Source organism: Podarcis melisellensis (assembly GCF_964234715.1).
Source record: "Podarcis melisellensis genome assembly, chromosome: 5".
Classification (NCBI taxonomy): domain Eukaryota; kingdom Metazoa; phylum Chordata; class Lepidosauria; order Squamata; family Lacertidae; genus Podarcis; species Podarcis melisellensis.
Genome location: NC_138537.1, coordinates 68,277,987 through 68,294,810, shown reverse-complemented (window position 1 = coordinate 68,294,810; position 16,824 = coordinate 68,277,987). Strand labels below are relative to the sequence as shown.

At 41.7% G+C, this 16,824-nt stretch overlaps 1 long non-coding RNA gene across 2 annotated transcripts in view; it reads left to right on the top strand.

Annotated features, from left to right (window-relative positions):
* The first annotated feature begins 1,678 nt into the window (after positions 1–1,678).
* The window catches only part of LOC309370943, a 39,579-nt gene continuing 24,433 nt past the window's right edge, over positions 1,679–16,824 (top strand). For both annotated transcript variants that reach the window (XR_014168750.1, XR_014168751.1), the window contains exons 1-2: positions 1,679–1,820; positions 8,356–8,524. This is a non-coding gene — a long non-coding RNA (uncharacterized lncRNA). The remainder of the gene's footprint in view (positions 1,821–8,355; positions 8,525–16,824) is intronic.

Sequence of the window (16,824 nt, the reverse complement as noted above, 5' to 3'; positions counted from 1 at the left end):
ATGGAATATACGTATATAAGTAACACAGTTATTCCAAATAATGAAAAATTACTAACAATATATTATAATTTCTATAAGTGCATTATAACCAGCATTAAGGCTGGTTTACTCTGTGTGTTCACAGAGACAAGTAAAGATATGGAGTTTTAACTTACAAGGCTCGGAATGGCTTAAGCCCTGCAAACTTTAAAAATGACCATCTCCACATCTTCCGCATAATGTAAATGCAGTTTTCAGTTTATTGTGGCTAAACAGCCAGCATAGTAAAACCAAAATGTCAGCATAATTTTCACATAAACATTAAAATGGTCAAAGTGGAATTTAACAATCAATATACTAATTAAATAGATTTTAAATATGTATCCAGGGAAATATAAACTCCATTAAAAGTTTTTTTAAAAAAGTAGAAGGATTTGACTCTGAGCTGTGTCAATTTGTGACTGTTTGTGGAGCTGTATAATCTTTTGTTTTCTTTGACTTATGGCTATCACATAATGTGTATCTGCCTCTATGAGGGAAGTGTGTCTTGGGCTCTATTTTCTCATTGAGTGAAAACACATGGTACAGCCATTTTGTGCTTGAAACCCACTCTGATACACCCACACCCAGTGCCCCCCCCTAAAAATATGTTTAGGGGTACTGTCATTTTCCTACTCATATTGAAATACAGTACTGCCCCTCAGTGAGGCAAAACTTAGATTCACAAAATGTTTAGGGGTATGCATCCCCCTGCATCCCCCCAGACACCTGACATTTAGAGGCCATGGCTTCCTACCAAGGTATTCTGGGAATTGTAGTTCATGCCTCACAGAGCACCATTAACAATCTACAGCTCCCAGGATTCTTTGGGGAAAGCCATGTGCTTTAAATGTGCACTGAATGTGCTTTACAGTATGGATGTGACAAGTACTTGCTTTCTCACCTTGGTCAGTATTTTGTGGGATACATTCAAGTACATACAGTGGTACCTCAGGTTACATATGCTTCAGGTTACAGACTCCGCTAACCCAGAAATAGTACCTCGGGTTAAGAACTTTGCTTCAGGATGAGAACAGAAATTGCACGGTGGCAGCGCAGCAGCAGCAGCGGGAGGTCCCATTAGCTAAAGTGGTGTTTCAGGTTAAGAACAGTTTCAGGTTAAGAACGGACCTCTGGAACGAATTAAGTACGTAACCAGAGGTACCACTGTACAGTAATTATAGATTTACGCAATTAAATTGGATGAAAGCATTCTGTCGCCCTAATGCAACAAATCCACTTTAAAAAGCATCAGATTTTCTGTGCTTTGGAAAGTGATGGGAAAAAGGTATTGAAAGGTGTTTATTGAAAATTCATCCTGATTTCCTTACACAGAGTCTGACTACGTCTGCTCTTTTATTGAGCATTCATTCTTTTACGTTTGTGGGACAGTTATAGGACAAGGAACACTTATCCTGATTTGCTTGTGTGGGAGATTGCAGTCAAACATAACTATCCACAACTGCTAGTTAATGCATGAAGGGGTTAAGGACCACAGAGTAGTATTGCTAGATTGTCTCAGTTAAGCCATGCCCCCTCTTCTCCAGAGAGGAAGTGAAGCTCCCTTCCCCTTCCCCTTCCTTCCTTCCTTCCTTCCTTCCTTCCTTCCTTCCTTCCTTCCTTCCTTCCTTCCTTCCTTTTTCTGCAACATTTAACCAATGAAGGAGGACATGTACTTTAAGGTTGCTTCCAAGCTTACAACAAGCGTTTGGAACTATATTCTGTATTTTCTACCTGACAGTATTTCCCCAGTATTATCCTTGCTGCTGCATGGAACAATGCACAACTGACACCTTAAATCTGTAAGTAAATCATTTTAATCTTACCTCACAGTGTGTGGCCTGCTCATTCCCAGAGGGATAGAAAGAGGTCAGCTGTCTTGTGCAGCTGAACAGGATAAAAAAGGTTTAACAACCTTTATACCTAACCCTATACAGGCAACTCCCCATTTACAGGGGGGGTTACGTTCTGAGGCACCGCGTATTTATGTGAAATAATATATATTTGAAACACCATTGGAAAAGCCTGCAAATACCCTCTAAACATTTGGAAACCCTCAAATACTCCTTTAAAAAACCAGCAGCACTTACTAAAGGAGTTGGAGAGCTGAAAATAATATCAATATATTTCACATCTGACAACCAAGGCATCCCTTGGGTTTCAGATAGTACATGGGTAGATGAGTCTAAAAAGCCCGGAACACACATTTTCATGCCCCTCTAGCAGCTATGGTAGCTCATTTACCAGAGGTGTATACTCAGTTCTGACCAAACTACAATACAGTGGTACCTCAGGTTACAGATGCTTCAGGTTACATACGCTTCAGGTTACAGACTCCGCTAACCCAGAAATAGTACCTCAGGTTAAGAACTTTGCTTCAGGATGAGAACAGAAATTGGGCAGCAGCGGCGGCAGGAGGCCCCATTAACTAAAGTGGTGCTTCAGGTTAAGAACAGTTTCAGGTTAAGAATGGACCTCCAGAACGAATTAAGTTCTTAACCCGAGGTACCACTGTATACATAAGGAGGCTTAGTTTGGTCAGAATTGAATATACACTTCTAGACTTAACATTAAATTAATTGCTTCTGTTGCTGGATTACAACTCCCATCATCCCTGACCACTGGTCTTGCTGGCTAGGAATGATGGGAGTTGTAGTCCAACAACATATGGGGACCCAGAGGTTGAGAAACACTGTGCTAGAGGGCTGTGAAAATTTGCATCCCAGACTTTTAAGGATTCAGGTAGTTTTGAGCCAAGAACATTCAGCAAGTGAGGAATGCAGTGAGTACCTGGGCTGCATCTGGATGCACCAGTTTGCAGATATCAAATTGTAGCATCCCTTTGCTACAGCAAAAAAAATATGCTGGACTAGACAGGCTAATAGTGTGACTCAATGTATGACAGCGTCATAAAGTCGTATAGTACCGGGAAAGAAAAAGTGTGAGCGGATGATTACACAACACCAATTGAAACATTAAAAAAGGGGAAGATCTATAGCTCAGAGCCAGCGTTTTCTAGGCTACATGCAAATGACGGTTTGCCTTATGTGAGGTCAGATTCCTTGTCCATCTAGCAAAGCACCATGTAGCCACGCCCCCACAGCCACACACCCTGATAGCCACGCCCCTTCTGCAAACTTCTAAGTTAAACCATAATCCTGTCGTCATACAATAATTATTATTAGGGATGTGTTGCAACAATCAGTGCAGATTTCCATGTGTTCCCTTTCAGCGAGAGCTATTTTCTGTGCATATTTTATTTTGAAGTCACTTCGGTTGTGTTTCCCTTTAAGTTCCATTGCACGTAACGGAACTTGAACGCTATTCTCTCGAAATAGAAGCCCTTAGTATTTTTAGTTCCTAAATGCTAAACTTTAGAGCATGTGGAACAGCTCCTCTGTGTTCTTCCCATGTACTTTCTCCAGAGTGACCCTAGGAACCAATTCGCTGTGACTGACATACCTCCATTGACTGTCATTGGCTCCAATCAGCACAAAGGGGGATAAAATTGGTGTTTTTATAATGTTAAAATACCCTGTGATCCTCAAATAAATGGTGGTATAATAGTAATAGTAGTAGTAGTAGTAGTAGTAGTAAATAATAATAATAATAGCTCAGTTGGCAGCACATGAGACTCTTAATGTCGGAGTTATGGGTTCAAGCCCCATGTTGGGTAAAAGATTCCTGCGTTGCATGGGGTTGGACTAGATGACCCTTGTGGTCCCTTCCAACCCTACAATTATATGATTCTAATGCTCATTGTACCGTAAGTGTCTAAAAAGCTCCCCTTTCAGTTTATGCACCCAATGAGGGGAAGGCAGAGTTCTTCAAGAAGTTGCATGAGACTTTAATGGACTTTATGGACTTTAAAATCATAATGATGGGAGATTTCAACGGAGTTGTCTCCACAAACATGGACAAGGCACAAAGACAAGTAATATCTAAGGACGGGAGACTACCAAAGACTTTCTTTGAACTCACTGACACCATGGACTTGATTGACATTTGGAGAACTAGGAACCCTCTGGAAAGAGAGGGAACCTTCTTCTCGGAAGCAAAAATGACCTGGACTAGAATTGATCAAATTTGGATTTCTAGCAGTCTGGCACCAAGAGTGAAAAAAACAGAAATCTGCACAAAAACCTGCTCCGACCATAACGCAGTCAAGATGGAAATGAAATTAACAACGGCTGGAACCTTCAGATGGAGAATGAATGACACCCTATTTAGAGATGAAGAAATTTATCAAAAGGCCCAAAAAATATTGAAGGATTACTTTGAGATAAATTTGAGAACGGAGGTGGAAAAAAGAATAGTATGGGACGCAAGTAAGGCCGTGATGCGTGGATTCCTAATTCAGCAAAATTCTATAAAAAGGAAGAAACAAAATGAGAGGAAGGAAAAGATTTTGAACCAGATAAAGGAAGGAGAAAAGAAACTGAGATCTAAACCGAAGTCTCATGAGATCTTAAGAGAAATAAAATATCATCAGACGCAATATATGGAATTGATGAATCAAGAAATAGAATGGAAGATAAAGCAAATGAGACAAAAGACATTTGAATCGGCAGATAAATGTGGGAAACTGCTGTCATGGCAACTGAAAAAGAGGCAAAAGTTAAACACTGTGACATCCCTGGAAATAGATGGGAAAATTATCAACAAACCAAATGAAATAAGTAATTGTTTTCAAAGTTTTTTCAAAAAACTTTATGCACAAGGGCCTACAAACGAACAAGAAATAGAGGAATTTGTTAAAAAATATGGACTATCAAAGATTTCAGAACAAAATAAAAAGATTTTGAATGAAAAAATTACAGAACAAGAAATAGAGGGTGCCATCCAGAATATGAAATTGGGGAAATCACCAGGACCAGATGGTTTGACTGCGAAATACTATAAAGATCTTAAAGAATGGCTAATACAGCCATTGAAGGAAGTATGCAATCAGATATTAGAGGGGAAAAAGGCTCCCGAATCGTGGAGAGAAGCATTCATCTCACTTATACCGAAGACAGAAACTGAGAAACATCAAGTCAAAAACTACCGCCCTATATCACTCTTGAATGTGGATTATAAAATTTTTGCAGACGTTTTGGCAAAAAGATTTAAGAGAGTTTTGGTGGAGGAGATTCATAAGAACCAAACAGGCTTTCTCCCAGGGAGACATATGTCAGAGAATGTGAGGAACATTATAGACATTTTGGAGATGCTAGAGGTAGACATTAATAGGAAGGCAGTTCTGATTTTTGTGGATGCGGAGAAGGCCTTTGACAACATTTCTTGGAAATTTATGAAGAAGAATCTCCATGGGATGGGGGTAGGCCAAGGGTTTGAAATAGGTGCAATAGGTATAGGTGCAATATATTCTGAACAAAGAGCGAAGCTAATTGTGAACAATGTGGTAATGGATGAAATATCAATAGAGAAAGGTACACGACAGGGATGCCCTATATCCCCTTTACTGTTTATATCTGTCCTGGAGGTTTTATTAAACATGATTAGGAAGGACCAGCTGGTAAAAGGAATACAGGTCGGATCCAAACAATATAAGTTAAGGGCATTTGCAGATGACTTAGTGCTAACTCTGCAACAGCCAGAAGCTAGTACCAAAAGAGTTTTAGAATTAATGGAGATATTCGGCCAGGTCGCAGGATTTAAATTGAACAAACAGAAAACAAAGGTGCTGGAAAAAAATCTAACAAAAGAGGAGAAAGATAGGTTTCAAAGTGAAACTGGGTTGGAAATAGAAAAAAAGGTTAAGTACCTGGGGGTAAACCTGACATCAAAAAATGTGAATCTATTTAAGGATAACTATGAAAAATGCTGGACAGAAGTTAAAAAAGATCTAGACATATGGTCTAGGCTGAAACTTTCCTTGTTAGGCCGAATTGCTGTTATCAAGATGAATGTATTGCCAAGAATGTTGTTTTTATTTCAGACGTTGCAGATTCTAGACAAAATGGACTGTTTCAAGAAGTGGCAGAAAGACATATCTAAATTTGTCTGGCAGGGCAAAAAGCCCAGAATAAAATTTAAGATCTTAACTGATGCAAAAGATAGAGGGGGCTTCGCCCTGCCGGACTTAAGACTTTATTATGAATCAGCAGCCTTTTGCTGGTTGAAGCAATGGCTACTTCTTGAAGACACAGATATTCTTGATCTGGAAGGATATGACAATAGTTTTGGTTGGCATGCATACCTGTGGTATGACAAGGTAAAGGTTTATAAAAGTTTTAAAAACCATATTGTCAGGAAAGCATTGTACAATGTTTGGAATAAATATAAGGATTTATTGGAAAGTAAAACCCCTAGGTGGTTGTCACCAATGGAAGCGAAAGCAGTGAAAAAAATTAACATGGACTCTAATTGGCCTAAGTATTGTGAAATTTTAGAATATGATGGCGAAAAATTGAAGCTACAAAGTTTTGAGAAGCTAAAGCATAAAGTTCGAGATTGGTTACACTACCGTCAGATAAATGAGATGTTTAAGCAGGACAGGAAACTTGGTTTTCAGAAGGAGAGGTCAAAGTTAGAAACAGAATTGTTAGAATCCAATACTAAAAATCTATCTAAAATGTATAATTTGCTGCTGAAATGGAATACACAGGATGAAACAGTGAAATCAGCTATGATTAAATGGGCACAGGATATTGGTCATGACATTATGTTTGACGACTGGGAACAGTTATGGACCACCGGTGTTAAATTTACGGCATGTAATGCCCTGAAAGAGAATATAATGAAAATGATCTATAGGTGGTACATGACCCCAGTCAAACTTGCAAAGATCTATCATTTGCCCAATAACAAATGTTGGAAATGTAATGAGGCTGAAGGTACTTTTTACCATCTTTGGTGGACCTGCCCAAAGATTAAGGCCTACTGGGAAATGATCTATAATGAAATTAAAAAAGTCCTTAAGTGGACATTTGTTAAGAAACCGGAGGCTTTTCTCTTGGGCATGGTCGGCCAATTGGTATCAAAGAAGGATAAGACATTCTTTATGTATGCAACCACAGCAGCAAGAATCCTGTTGGCAAAGTATTGGAAGATGCAAGAATTACCTACTCTGGAAGAATGGCAATCGAAGGTGATGGAATATATGGGACTGGCAGAGATGACCGGCAGAATCCGCGACCAGAGGAAAGAGACAGTGGAAGAGGACTGGGGGAAATTTAAAATATATCTAAAAAACTACTGTAAAATTGTGGACTGATAAGATGTTAAGGGGTAGGAAACAAAGAATTACAGCTGTAAATCTTAAACTTTAAGAAAATTCAAAAGGGACTTGACTAAAGACTGATCGATGAGTTGCTCGAAAAAATGGTAAAACAAGGATGTGGCGAAGGGAAGGCATGGGGAAGTCAATTTTTGTTGTTTGTTTTTAATGTTTATGTTTGTTTTGTTTGTTCTTATTATGTGTAAAAACCAATAAAAATATTTTTTTTAAAAAAATTAAAAGCTCCCCTTTCATGACAATTGGGCAGTTCTAGGACAATGGAGACAGGGATATTGCTGGGTACTGAAGAAATAGTAATGGGTCTTCAACCCTCTACAACTTTGGACCACTTACATACCTTTGTTAAGGGATGAATCTGGGATCTTCTGAATGTGAAGCATGTGCTTGGAAAAGATCATTCTAGGTTTGTTGTTGTTTAGTCGTTTAGTCGTGTCCGACTCTTTGTGACCCCATGGACCAGAGCACGCCAGGCACTCCTGTCTTCCACTGCCTCCCGCAGTTTGGTCAAACTCATGCTGGTAGCTTCAAGAACACTGTCCAACCATCTCGTCCTCTGCTGTCCCCTTCTCCTTGTGCCCTCCATTTTTCCCAACACCAGGGTCTTTTCCAGAGAGTCTTCTCTTCTCATGAGGTGGCCAAAGTATTGGAGCCTCAGCTTCAGGATCTGTCCTTCCAGTGAGCACTCAGGGCTGATTTCCTTAAGAATGGATAGGTTTGATCTTCTTGCAGTCCATGGGACTCTCAAAGAGTCTCCTCCAGCACCATCATTCAAAAGCATCAATTCTTCAGTGATCAGCCTTTTTATGGTCCAGCTCTCACTTAAGGCAGATTCCTATATTAACATTTTCCCCAAGGTAGTGTTTGTTTGCCTGTAGGCAAATGACCTGTGACATTCCAGGCAAGGTGCAGCCTTTTCCCCAACCTGCTTCCCCTCAGATGTTTTGGGCTACAACCTCCAACAGCTCCAGCCAGTATGGGCAACAGGCAGGGATGATGAGAACTGCAATCCAATAATATCTGCCTCTTAAGGAAGGCTGTTTGTAGGACCACACACTGAGGCCTCATCTGCACTCTCTGTTTTTTCCTTGCACCAGTGTCCACTCATGAGGCGGACTGTAGAAGCACACTTGAATAATGAAATCCTCTGGGGTGGCACCACCGTGGGTGCCCACCCACCTCGGCGATGGCGTCTTCCAGTGAGATCTCATGAGACCTCACAAGCTCTTGCGAGATCTTGTCAGAAGCTGCTGCTTCATGACCCTGGTAAGTGAGACTTGGGCAAAGCGGGCAGCAGGGGACAGCACATTCCTGTTTTGCTTCAGGTGGTAAAATGGGATGGGCCACCTGAGGCCTGCACCTATATTTAAAGCGGTGTCATACAGCTTTAAACAAGCCATGGCTTCTTCCAAAGAATCCTGGGAACTGTAGTTTGTGTAGAGTTATCTGGGAATTGTAGCTGTGTGAGGGGAATTGGGGTCTCCCTACAACTCTCAGCACCCTTAATAAACTACAGATCCCAGGATTCTTTGGTGAGAAGCTATGACTTTTTAAAGTGTAATAAACAAAAATCTGCCCTTATTCCCGTATGGGGGACACAAGAGCCCTTATAGAGTCCTTTGTAGGTTCTCCATCGGTCGGAGAAAATAACAGAAGCCAACCAGAGAATATTGAGAAGCAAAGCAGCTCATAAGCTTGATCTTTATTCAACTGTTGCAACAGGGTGCTCCCCTCACATGCAGGAAAGGAGGAGGACCCAGAACAAAGGTGTGCCCGCCCTTATATAGACATTTTAAATTGCCCGCCCTGGAGTCCAAGACCACCCTAAGAAAGATCATACCTACATCACAGAAGAGGAGGTCTAAAACAGAAAGCTGAGTGCCTTGTTTATCTCCTGTCTGGCAGGTTACCTGTTAATGGTTACTTGATTGGCTACCCTGGGGAGCCTGGTCAGTCTTTTGTAATGATAAATACGGTACTTAGTTCCTGAGCCAGGTCACAGGCTCATCCTATTCATACACAGGCATACCCTTAAGACAGGATTTGTGAATGAAAAGACAATGGGGAGGCTTTTCCATTTTCCTTTGACCTTGCAGAGAAATATTTGAGGTCAATTTGGGAGTCAAAATGGTTTCAGGGTGGTTTTCCTGTGCTGTTTCAGACATGTGGTTTATATATTTATGTACGTGTTTGCTTGGTACATTTATGAATGTTTATTATATACTGTATATAAGACCTTATTTTTTTATTTCAAAAGTAATATGATCCTGCTTTAAAAGTTGGCTCTGGGATCCAACAGGAAGTATATGTAGAAAAGAGAGTGAAAGAGCGATGTTTTCCTGCTTTAGTTGTGTTGTTAGTTTTTATTGTCTTATATTGTATTTATTTTGCTTTGTGGCCTATCTAGAGGCAGCTATATAGGTTCAGTTAATAAATAGCTAAGAGTTTAAGTCTTGTATGCAAGATCCAGGCACGTAGCTGCCAATTCCTATCATGTGTGAAATGGGTGTTGGTCAAGGGGGGTGGTGTGGAGTGTCTTCTGTCTACGTGGAACAGCCTGGGATTTCCTTCTTTTTTTTACTGGACATTGGCTAATAGCATCTGAAGCAATTGTAAAAAGTGAATAATGAGGAGTCAGGGTTCTCTAAACACTCCCCAGGTGGCTCCATGAGTCACAAGAAGCCTGTGAATTGGCTTGTAACTGGCAGGAGCTTATGAAGCAACAGAGGCAAGAGGAGCAGTAAGAACTTTTTTTTTTAACCCTCCTCTGAACAGAATGGTCAGTGTGACATTCCTCACGTATTTTTACCCCAGGCCATTAAGGCTGACTCTCCTGCACTGTCTGGAACTTGCACCAACTGAAACCTTCCAATTCCAGTACATTGGTTATGATGTCCTTTTCAAAAAACAGACGCTTTACTTAATGCTTTTATATTTCTGATTTTTGTTCAACATAGCTTATCTGGTCTGCTAGGTAGAGCATTTAAAATAGGAGGGATTATTTATATAAAGGTCATTCTATGGGTGGACAATTTTGCTGCCAGATTCAGGGGACCCTCTTATCCTGGACAAGGGGGAAATAAATGAATAACATAGCTGTTTCTGATCTTACTTGGGTGTCTTGAGAACTGAGCTCTTTTCCAATTTTTTTTAAAAGGTATTTATTTCCCAGCTTTCTTCCCTAGGAGCAATGGGAAGTACAACGGTAGGGATCATTCAGTCTCTAATGTAAAGGGTTGATTTTGTTCTCAATCAGTTACCTATGGGTGGTGATGGTGTCGCTTAGCAACAAGGCTGAGTAGCATGATCTGCACTGAGGTGACACATGCTCTGATTGGCCTGTAGTTCTGAGGGAGTTTTCCTGTGGTATGTTTTTGCTGAATGTCTTCCTGCTATGTACATAGTTCCTGCTATGAACTAAGGAAGACTAATTTCTCCTTAAATTGTATATGGTTTTGTTCAGTTTCCTCAGTAAAGCATTATCAAGACTTTTGTCTCTTGACTCCAGCTGTGTTATTCATGTGACTTCACTTAACAAGGGGTTTTCAAGTAGCTTCCCAACTCCAGGATTTCAGATAGGGTTCTCTCCTGGTCCTAGCTAGAGACACAGGGAGTTGAAACTGGGACCTTGCAGATGCTCCACCATTGAGTTATGGTCCTTCCCAATAGTACTAACGTACAAATCCCTAAATGGCTTGGGACCCAAATACCTAAAGGAGCATCTTCCCTAGTATCAACCATCTTGGACCTTATGATTTGCAGGGGAGACTCTTTGGGTGGTTGTAGTGTTGCTGATAATTCCCTGTTTGCGGAATACCCTTCCTGGTGTAGTGCAATTTGTTCCTTCTCTGTCACTTCCCTTATTATTAACACTCAGGAAGAATTAAAAAAAACACACCATTCCTGTTCATCCAGTCGTTTGATGGCTGAAAGATATTGTTCCTGGCAACCTTGGAATTATTAGCTGTGTGGGGGTGTGACCGTTTTGAAATGTTGTTAGATGTTCTTAGCGTTTTATTTTAAAACATATCTTTATTTTATTTTTAAATGTACAGTATTGTTTTATTAGTTCGTTGTCTGCCCTGGGCTCTTTTAGGAGGAAAGGTGAGATAGGAATTTAACAAATAAGTAAATACATTTATAATATTGGGACTAATCCAACGGATGCATCCCAAGGCTCCTACGGGTGACCTGTTCATCGTCCTGATCTCCTTGCCCAAAGCCTACATGGAGGTTATATGAAGTCCATTCTTTATTGTGCATTGTGATTAATTTGTGAAAGTTATACGACAATCAGCACCCGTCATAATTTACTTGTGTGGAGGTTATACATCATCCTGCCAATCAGTTGTTTATCTCACACTTTTTAGTGCATTTCCTTGTCACTTTTCTGTTTTTCAGAAAGGGAGTCTGTTGCACCAGAGCACTTAAGTCCACTTTAATCTTTCAAACCTCATTTTCTAGTATGCAAATTCCGTACCCCTCCCACAAAATGATGGAGGAGGCAGTAGTTGTAGATACTCTGTGTCATTGTTTCAGCAATGTTTCATGTTAGGTGCTAGCTCTTCTGGGGCGTTTTGGCTCTGGGGGCTGTGTGGTTTCATGAAAAAGTAAGATATCCTGCTGAGTCAGCCTTGCTTGAGTCTTCCAGCCTGTTCATATCATCGGATGATTCAAAGTTAATTGCTGGTGTAACCCTGGAGGCGTAGTAGAGATGGGAGGGTTCAGCCCAGTCGCCTGATGTAGAGTTCCACTGAAACACTCCTCTTCTGCCTGCAATATGGCAATCAGTGACATCACATCCTGGCCACAGTGTCGCTTCCTGCTGAGAAGAGGCTCAGATCACGGCTTGCCTGAAGCCTTCCAAGCTCTGTGGCATCTCAGTTCAGTTCAGTGTAAATTGCACTGGTCCTATTCCTTCTGAGTTCAGCTTCTTGTCAGTTAGGGACTGTCAGGACTATGGGGCATACCCTTCAAAATGAAAATAGGGACATTTCTCATTCCTGCCCCCCCCAGGTGATGCTCCTCAACCCAGCGTTTTTGTCGTGGAGCATTTCCTATCAGAAAGAGGACAAGTGTCGCCGCCACTTCATCAATGGGACTCAGCACACATGTTCTTCAATGTACTGAGAAAACCCCTTAATTCTTGTGTTATTTCATTTTATTCTTTGGGAGGTTTTCTTCTTGTAAACAGCAATAAATGAATTTTAGAAAGGGGCAAGATTAGATGTGGACGCACAAAGCATTTTTTTTTTTTAAATCAAGACTCCTTGTGCCCTGCTGCACTCCCCCTTTCTCCCCACCCAGGGTGGCCCTGCCCTCTGCCCACCCCCTTGAGCCAGCATGTCATGTGGGGCTGGGCCTTGGTGGTGGCAGTCTCTCTTCTGCCTTCTTGCCTGCTCTCTCTGCTTTGAGCTGGCCAAGGGAGAAGGTCAGCAGCAGTGGCCACAGAAAGAGCAATGGGATGTTCCAGTTGCTGCTGCTGCTCGGGACAAACGCTGGTGGTTTGGACAAACATAAGTGGCTTTCCACTTACCCTGCGCTGTCTAGGCATGGGTTCAAGGACTTTCCCCTTTGCCTGCCACCGTCCCTCAGAAAACCTGCTCTTTTGTGGTAAATCAGAACAAATAGCAATCTGCAGCAAACCCAGTTGCCATTTGTTTGTGGGTTTCCCGGGGTGGGGGCAGGAATTGGAGGTGTAGCTAAGCCCATAGTACAGTGGTACCTTGGTTTAAGAACAGCTTAGTTTATGAACAACTTGAATTAAGAAGGCTGCAAACCCAGAAGTAGGTGTTTTGGTTTGTGAACTTTGCCTTGGAAGCAGAACATGTTCCGCTTCCTGTTGAGTGTGTTCCCTTTGTAAATTGAGTCCCACGCTGTTATGGGGAAGCGCGTCTTGGTTTAAGAACACTTTGGTTTAAGAACGGACTTCCGGAACGGATTAAGTTCATAAACCAAGGTACCACTGTATCAGTGAACATTGTGCACTTCCTTGGAGGCCCCATGAGGGTGAAGAGTCAGGTTGTTATATATATATATATATATATATATATATATATATATATATATATATGTATCTATCTATCTATATCTATCTATCTATCTATCTATCTATCTATCTATCTATCTAATATATATTTCCCGCTGGGTGCTGTCTTGGATCCTAAAATATTTAACTAAAGGTAGTTTTGGAACACTGACTCCTTTGACAAACGCTAAATGCATATTGTCATTTTGATTTTTATAAAAAAAGAACAAGAAGGCTGCGAGCCGCAGGGCTTGTGTGTGTTTGCCTTGGATAGAAATGTAGCTTGGCCAGCCGAGAGTCATGCCACACTGCATCAGCCTATTTTGAGTCAAGGCATTGGCCACTTAGAATAAAACAAACAAACCCCTACAAGGAAATTAGTCACCCGAAGTCTCAACAGGTGAAGAATGAATGAGTCCCATTCAGGTGAGCCCTTCCCTTGCCATTCGCCAGGAAGGGTGTTTGTGATACCAGTCAGGCAACAATCCTGATTGTGATGACAGGCAAGCAACACATTTGGATTCATTTCCAGTTACTGCACCTGAAGAAACTGACCGTGTTTGTCCCTAGCATTTGTGCGGTGAGGCTCAGTGCTTTGAATATACAAAGTCTTGAGGGTCAGCCTTAGGTTAAAAGATCTCAGAGAGTGAGGCTAAAATAGACAATGGAGATAGGGTTGCCATACGTCATAAAAATCCAGACATATAAATTGTTTGTTTCAAAGAAATTTTCTAAAATAAAGCTCAACAAACTTTTCTGTTCGGATTTTGAAATATGACTGGAGATCTATGGCCACCTCTCTAGTCTAGGGTGACCAGTCATGCCCATTAATCTCAATGAGTCTACTTTGAGTATGACTAATGCCAAATACAACCTAACTACTGTAATTGAAATTGAAATTCAGTACATCTAGGCAACATCAAAGCCTCTGCTATTCATTTTTATCGTTTCTTTTCTTTAAAGCAAACTTGAACTGACCAGCCAAGGCACTTTAATGATTATTTGCATTGTTTTTTGGGGGGTGTTTTGCATATTATTGCTGTAGAGGGCCCTAATGTGGCAGTACAGAAATACTTTTAAAGGCATGAATGAAGGAATGAAGGACCCCTTCAAAACAGAGGACTCTTATTTATAAAGTATATCTGCTTCATAGCACTCAGAATCCCGAATGCAGTGGGGTATTTCAGACCAATCTGGCAATGCTAAAAAGATGCCTGCATGTGAGTTTCAAACAACCACCTTCTTGGGTCTTTCCCACATTTTCCAAGCCGTAGAGAATGCCTCAGTTGTACCTGAGTGTTGTAATTTACAGAAACTTTTAAATGAGTGCAGGGTTTGCAAGTCCCCCACCCAAAAGTTGTTAAACATCGGTGTGATTGTTGAGGGTCATTTAGCAAATTTGTGGGACTGAGGTAGGTTAACAATTGGGCAACTGTGGCTGCGCTTTTAATGATGGCTTGAAACGCAGACATGATTCATCTCAGTGCTGCGAAAAAAGTCATCTGCTAAGTACTACAGTTAAAAGCCCCGGAGCAAACTAGGCCCTTTATCTCTCATCAGTTGGCAACCCTAGAATTACAAAGGATAAGCAGGACAACCCACCACCACCAAACCTTCACTTGCAGGTGAAGTTGACAGGGGAGGTCCCGTCACCCCCCCCAAAAAAAATATTTGAGAGGGCCAAGGGCCCCCAAAATTGATGGGCGTTGCTGCTGCATCTTGTGATCAATTATGTGGGGTGGGGCTTACCTGTCCCCCCCACCCCAATATTTTATTCAGGTTGGCACCCTGGCAAAGTGTATGGGTGTGTGTTGTTGACTTGCAACATTCACTTGCTTTGCTGAATATTTGTGCCTACTGATTTACTCTCAAGCCAGTGGACGATTGCACCTTCACAGATTCACAGGTGATTTCAGCAGAGCAGGGGAAGAGCTTCAGCTTTCCATGCAGACGATATTGGGTTCATTCCCTGGCATTTTGAGGGAAAGCTAGGCAACGTCCCTGCCTCAAACCCCAGAGAATGGCTACTGATTGGTAGACATGTAGGGCACTTCCAGATGACCTGTTCATTGAGCAGTCATCCTGATTGGATTATCTTACATCAAAGCAAGGGCTATCTCACACTTTCCAGGGCAATTCTCTATCACTTTCCTTGCCACAGATGGGTTTGTTCTGGATAACGGCCCAATCAACTATAGTTGTGCAACCTGTATTTGCTGGCCTGTGATTGATTCCTGCCTGAAAATAGCAACAGTCTGGAAGCAGCTACCTGTGTTCCTATGCATGGGCTTTATGTGGACTCCAAATCAATGCTGGCTTGCAAACAGTAAGTAAAAACTAATTCTACTGTAACTGTATTCAAATCACCTGAAATAAGGGAGGGGGTCAGTTTCTACTGGCTTGTTTTCCTTTTCAGTGTAAAGAAGTAGAAAGGGTCCTTAAAAAACCATGGGAGCGGCTCTGAAGTTCCAAAAAGTAGTTCCCCCAACTTGGGGGTGGGGTGTATTGCAGTTCCAGCATGCATAAGTCAAAGTATTCCATTCATTGGGGATTGTGAGGCAGAATATATAAACTCAGGGGTATTTGCAGTTGTTCATATTTCCAGCAGCAAGTGTATGTGAATGAAGGTTACCAGATTTTTTTCAATGATTCCAGAGACACTTTTCAACTTCCTACTAAATAGATGGATTTTGTCAGGGGACTGCTTTGTAAATCCAGGGACTGTCCCCAGGAAAAGGGGGCATCTGGTAACCTTAATGTGAACACTGGCTCTTGTGAGATGGAGGTTATTTCAGAGAGATTTTCTCAATATCCAGGAGTATGACTGGGGACCCTTGAGGGGTGAACCAAAGACACCATGCTGCTGCTGCTGCTCGCCTTTACCCCAGTAGTCCAGGACCTCTTCAGCCAATGAGGCTCCCCAGGAACCAATGTTCCTGCTCCCACTTCTATAGTAGCTGGCATCAAAAGGGAGAACGTCTGTCCTCCATCCCCAGTTCCCATAACTTCTGTCTCGCTGCTTCCTCATTCTTCATCTCCATCTGAGCCTGCCAATCCATACCCAGTTCCCCATGGGTCATTGGACTCATGCTAGATTCCACCAAGGCAATGCCATAACACTACAGTCCTTGAGGAAATCAGTGGGACTAATAAGAAAGTGGGGGGGGGGCAGGCAGGCAAGGAGGTCAAGCCAGGCCTTTCCCAAAGCTTTCCATTTCTCCTGCCCTAGTTTGAACTCTTCTCATTCCAACCACCAGTGTTGCAATGGAAAGATGGAACTACATTACAGTCCCATAATAAAGGCTTTCTTTATTGGAGTCCCACAGAGAAGAAAGCAATTCTATGATTGTAGAGTTAACCCACTAGTGATGTTGATGAGTCAATGAGTTCAGAAGATGGAAGTTGCAGGTCTTCCTGTTGCAACGCTGGTGGATGAAATTAGTCAGGGAAGAGTGAGCTGAATGCTTTGGAAGAGATCTGGGCTGTCCCTAAGTATACACACGCATGGACACACACAGAGACAGACATGACAGTGAAA